Here is a 6000-nt window from a genome sequence, read left to right on the forward strand (position 1 = left end):
TCTCTCTCTCTCTCTCTCTCTCTCATGTGAAAGCATAAATGTAGACTTAGGATTGCCGCAAAATCTCGCGGTTTAACCCATCCCGCTTTTGACCCGTCCCATTTTGAGCCTATCTCGCTTTGAACCCATCCCGCTTTGAGTCCGTCCCGCGAGGCCCGCAATTTTGCGGGCCTATCAAATGGAGGTCCAATCCCGTCCCGCAGCAAGCCTTTACGGGCCAGGCCCGCGGTCCAGGTCCTTGATTGCCATATATGACACTATTCAAATAAAAAAAAACATGCGAGTGACTAACAAACAAGAAATCTCTCTCGATTTCATAGTGGATTAATGTCTCGGTGAGTATTCTAACAGATGTGAATCCCAAACAATGTTGGTAGTATCAAATGAAAGCAAAAAATCGCTAGAAGGAGGGGTCGAACCTCCGACCTTGTGGTTAACAGCCACACGCTCTAACCAACTGAGCTATTCCAGCTTTTGATATACGACGAAACAAAGCTGATAATTAGAATTCATAGATGAATGGGCTTACAAAAAAGGCTGTAACAAGAGCCCAAAAGCAATCCACAATAAAAAGGAGAAAAACAACAAAACTCTCAGAATAGAATCGTCTGTTTTGAGAAACTGCAGGGCCGTTAAACCCTAGTGTGTGTCGTCTGACGTTGAAGAAGAAGAAGAAGATAATAATCAGATGTCGGATAACAAAGACCACAACTCTGATTCAGACTCCGACGGTGCACCCGAGGAATTCACACAGGAAACAGGTATATGTTTCCATCTGTATGTGGATTTAAGCTGAAAACAGTAAACTCGAAATTGCATTAACTTAAGCGTCTAATGGGTTTTGCTTTCTTTCTTTTTCTGTCAGGCAAAGTTGGAAGATGCAGCCTTGAGGAAGATACATAGAGAGAATAAGGCTAGGTTTGTATTCTCACCACCTTCCCTCTCTCACTCTAGCTCAGCTATCTAAATGTCTAGTGTTATGCTAGAGACATTAGGGATCCGCTTTGACTATCAAAGCGACTTCTTTTTGGAGCTTGTGGTGGGTTTAAACCGTTTAGGAGTTGATGGAGGAAGATGTAACTATTGATTCCTGAAATGAGATTGCTTTTCTCTGCGTTAGGGTTGTCCTGGAGAAGAAAGAGAGTCGAAGGCGTTTGGCAGAGAAGATAACGCCAAGGAAGTCACGGAAGATTGACACTTTCGATGATATTAAAGAAGAAGAAGAAGAAGAAGAACATGAGGAAGACCCTGAAGCTCTTGCAAACAAGGGGTTCCTTTCCAAAAACATTATAGACTTTCTTGCAGAGCGGGAGAAGTAATATATCTCTTTCTCACTGTGCATAGACAGTTTCAACTAGAAAACATATGTCTTAAAATTGGCAGTTTTCTCTCATTCGCAGACAGAAAAACGTTTCGGATTCTAAAGAAGAAGAGGCCAAACACCCGAGAAAGAAAAAGCTAAAGAGCTCAGGGTAAATAATGATACAATCTCTTTGGTGTCTTACATGCACACTCTATAAGCAACTCATTGATTTGATCTCATCGAATCTCTCTAACTTGTGTGTGGGTGCAGTATTGGAGACGGTTATATACAAGGAGATTCCACCACCGGAATGCTTGAAAACAGGGTTAGATTTCTTGAAGAATCGCAAAGCACAAGTCCCTAGATCCTCTTCAATCCTCACGAACTCAAGCCAAGCTCTCCGACTTGTCACCGGTGCTTCTTCAGCCAAGAAACAGCCACGGAGAAAATAAAAACTCTGTGAAAGATTCCAAATATCCTTGTTTTGATTTATAATATAAATCAGCTTCATTTGCTTCAGTTCTACTAGTAGAAAATTGATATTGCCTTATTTGCAAAAGAGCCCTTAAGTTTGTTAAAAATATGAAATAAAGTCATTAACTACTATCTTTTCCCTCCACGTATTCGAGTGTTTAAAAGAGGAGCTTTTGAATCTTTCCCTCTCTGACTCCAAAATCCTCACCGGCGATATACAAACCCTAGATTCGTTCCGCCGTCTGTTCTTCCATCAATGTCGTCGTTCAATCCATTCTCTACCCCACAGCAACCGCAACAGACTCCTCAATCACCGTTTCAGACTCCGCAGCAGACGCCTCAACCACCGTTTCAAACTCCGCAACAGGTATCTCAGCCGCAGAGCAACTCCTTCTTCTCGCAGCAACCGCAGAGCACTTCCTTCTTCTCTCAACCGCAACCGCAGCAACAGCAACAACCACCGACGTTTCAGCCGCAGCAGCTCTTGTATTTGTTCACGAACGATAAAGCTCCGGCGAGTTACAGCACCGAATGGACTGATCTCCATCCGATTCTCAGAACCTTCTCCTTGAGATTGAGTATTACTCTTCTTTCAACTTTTCTTTGTTCAAACGCCAAAATCTTGAAGATCATTGCCGTTGCTGATAATTTGATCTTATTGCTTGTGTGTGTGAATATTCTTAGGAAGAAGATAATGGAGTACAGAACCGAAAGCCAGAGGTTAGACCAATCCAGCCGGCTTTTTGATTCTTCTATATCCACTCAAGGTTTCGAGTCTGTTGCAAGCCGCATTGTTTCAGGTTTCTTGGATGATCCCTCTCTATTCTTCTCTTTATGTGGTTTATCTCTTAGACTTGTATTAAAAGTTTATAAAATTTTGCAGGAGCTTGGTGGGATTAGTACTACCATGGACAGACAGAAAGCTGTTCTCCACGAGCTTATGCTGGTTGTTAAAGATCTGCTTCGTAATTCAGAGGTTGCGGTTGGTTCTTTCATGATGCTACAGCCAAGTGGGGGAGGAGGAGGAGCTGTTGTTGTCAGTGGTGGTGATTCTCAGCAACCTCAGGCGCAGGGAGTTCAACAAAGAAGAAGTTCAAGTTTCTTACTTTTACCGTGGGATCCCAAAGAAACCTACTGCTTTTCTGCTGCAAACAGTTGTGAGGTTTGAGAAGTATCTAGGCGAGTGCAGACAGTGGGTTGAGGAGGTGGAGCAGTTGCTCGCTTTGGATTCTGACAAGTATAGTCGACGACCGTGTTTTGGTTTTGGAGTCTCTTCCGAAAGTCATGTCTAACGTGCATGACTTCTTTGTTCACGTGGCTGCTAAGGTAACTTTGTTGTAATGAACCTTCAAATGTTGAAAACCACCTTGTAATCGGTTTGGATTTTGTTTGTGTTTCAGGTAGAGAATGTTCACCAATACATTGAATCAATGAGAAGAGCGTATCTTGCTGACCAGCGACGGAGAGGAGAATCCAATGATCCGTTTCTTGAGGCTGATAGGAGGGAAAGAGCAAAACAAGAAGCTGCTGCTAAGAGGGTCCACCCAACTCTGCATCTACCTCCTGCTGCTACCACTACTACAAGTACACAAACCTCAACACAAGTAGCTGGGTTAATTACGTACTCAGCAGCAACTCCAGAGGTTTCAAATTCTCCACAGACACCTCCAGCTAATTTTTCCAACATCAGGAGCTGGCTTGTTTCCTGACACACCTGCTTCAGCACCTTCGATTTCTATCTTTGCTACACCACATACACCAGTTTTCGGTGCTCCACCAACTCCTAGATCTTTGTTTGGCGAGCAAACTCCATCAAAATCCTGCTACGCCTTCGCAGTTTGTCTCAGTACAAAGTCATTATACAGTACAGTTTGTATTAAGGTTTTGTTTTGTGGTAATCTCAACTTGTGTTATCTGTTGTTACTTGTTTCCCCTTAGGTCTTACACCTGGTTCAGGAGCAAATTTGAGTTTGTAAAGTACACTCTCTCTCGGTTTCTCAACTCTCTTTTGCATTATGCCTCTAACGACTTCATTTGACTCACCCTGACCTCCCTGGATAAATGTCTGAAACTGAACTTGTTTTCATCTTTCATTACAGAGACCTTCAAGGTCCAAGTACCGAACTTCGCGACGTTAGGCACTTGATTCTTATCAAGTTCCATCTCTCAGCCTTTACCAAGCGTCATTTACTACAAGCCTTGAGCTCATCGTGTTTCACTTGCTGGTTTGGTGAAAGTTGAAACAGATCTCACTCACTCACTCATTCATTGAATTGATGATTGTATGTTCTCAAAAGAATAGTCACAGGGAACAAAAGTAAATAGTTTAACATCTATTCATATAGGATTCTGGACAGTGTTGTTGTCTACATGTTTCTCTTGAATATATCAATCCGTGAATATTACCTACCTTTCTCTTATTCTACTGATTCATCTTCACTAAGACCCTAAAAGAATATCAAAGGTATTACAAAAATAAAAAGCTCCGTTGCCGGGAATCGAACCCGGGTCTCCTGGGTGAAGCCAGATATCCTACGCTGCTGGACGACAACGGATTTGTTGATTGATTATTAAACTTAAACCACAAATCAGTTACTATTTTACCAATGGAATATTTTTTTTCTGAAACACTTACCTTACCTATGAAATAATTGTCATCACTCTTTTTTTTTGTAACTTTATCACTCTTTCTTTCTCTGATGTTAAAAAAAAATGGAATTACTCTTTCTCTTTGTTCCTTGTATTTCACAAGAAAACAGCATATTTATTTTATTTTATTTGTAATTTTTTTTTTTGTAACTGATTTTTATTTGTAAATTAAAACAGCATCTTTATTGGTTATTCATCTTTAAAATGATAAAACTACGACCATTCAAACGTTCAGCTTTTAGTTGTAGAGAATGGAAGAATCTTCTAAAGCGCATGTATCGATTGTTTACCAACAATATCTAAGACACTAAAACATATATCATATAAAATATTCTTTTGTCTTATTTTTGATTCGTTTCATAAAATAGCCTAACAAAATGTAATTTCTTCGATTCTACAAGTTTGTTAATTTACAATGCTTAACCAGTTGATGGTGATCACTGATTAGTAGTTAAGTCATTCATTATAGGTTTTGTACAGGATTATCTAATTATAGTGGTTAATCACTTGCTTTAGGTGTGGCAAAAATAACTAATTTTTCGTACGTCAAAAGATTTGCATGGATTCAGTTCAAGATCAAAAATGAGTTTTCTTATATGTATTTGGATTTAAATTAAATTTGTAAGTGTGAAACTTAGGGGGGGCGTATACCACCATCAAATTATTCCGTGTATATATAATATTCAAAGATTGATGACAACAGTTATAAATTTGATTTTCGAACTTTGAAGATTGAAACGAGAATTAGTGGTCGAATCATTGGATTATTGTTCACCAAAAATATATTACCAGTGGATTCTCGCAGCTAGAAACCGACGAACCTTATCCTCAAATTAGATATAGACAGAGCAAAAGCTATCGTTGCTTGAACTTTGCAAAACTTCTTTTTTGTAAAAGCAGTGTGTGAGAAGAACAAATCAAAAGGTTAAGGATATGTGATGACGAGAAGACACGAGAGAATATAATCAATCAACGGTATCAATCTCTCGATGTCCTTATCACAACTCGAGACGTTTCAGTTCCTCCTTCAAAGAAAGACGATTCTCGTGAAAAATCTAGATTAGTTGGACATGTGTTGTGGTATAGTTGGCTGTTACTAGCCGTTTCTCTACGTCCGTCCGTTAGATTCCTTTGTGGTGCGTCATAGGGGAGTATTCTGGAATATTTTTGGTTACAGGAATCAAACATTATTTGTTAAAAGCTAAATTTATATAAAATTGGGAGAAATTTGTGTTTGGCTATCAGGAAAAAGCGTTGAATAAGTTGCTTTGCGTCGTGGGATCTTTTACAATGGAATGTACGAAAGATCCTTTTTGCTAATTGCTAATTAGCTAGTGTTGCAGCGACTAGTTGCGAGATATATTAAAATATATACAATCATCTACTTTGAATAAGGAGTCCTTTTTTCCTCTGATAGACTAGGATTGTCCGGGCGGATCGAGATAAAGAGTCCCAATTTGAAATGTTTACTTGCTTATAATCTGCTAAAGAACTTTAGACAAACAAAACGCAAAAGATAAGCAACCAAACACATGAAAAGCAACTCAAAAGTTTATAGTATAAATTTCTAAATT

General features: G+C 39.4%; 1 non-coding gene and 3 pseudogenes across 1 annotated transcript; 3 read left to right on the forward strand and 1 right to left on the reverse strand.

Annotated features, from left to right (window-relative positions):
• Positions 1-398: 398 nt before the first annotated feature.
• On the reverse strand, positions 399-472 carry TRNAN-GUU (transfer RNA asparagine (anticodon GUU)). The gene has a single exon. It is a non-coding gene; the product is annotated as a tRNA-Asn (tRNA).
• A 139-nt stretch (positions 473-611) lies between these two features.
• On the forward strand, positions 612-1768 carry LOC130498930 (uncharacterized; annotated as a pseudogene).
• An 87-nt stretch (positions 1769-1855) lies between these two features.
• On the forward strand, positions 1856-3753 carry LOC130498945 (nuclear pore complex protein NUP58-like; annotated as a pseudogene).
• An 85-nt stretch (positions 3754-3838) lies between these two features.
• The window catches only part of LOC130498946 (uncharacterized), a 3012-nt pseudogene continuing 850 nt past the window's right edge, over positions 3839-6000 (forward strand).

Source organism: Raphanus sativus, chromosome 8 (genome assembly GCF_000801105.2).
Source record: "Raphanus sativus cultivar WK10039 chromosome 8, ASM80110v3, whole genome shotgun sequence".
NCBI lineage: Eukaryota > Viridiplantae > Streptophyta > Magnoliopsida > Brassicales > Brassicaceae > Raphanus > Raphanus sativus.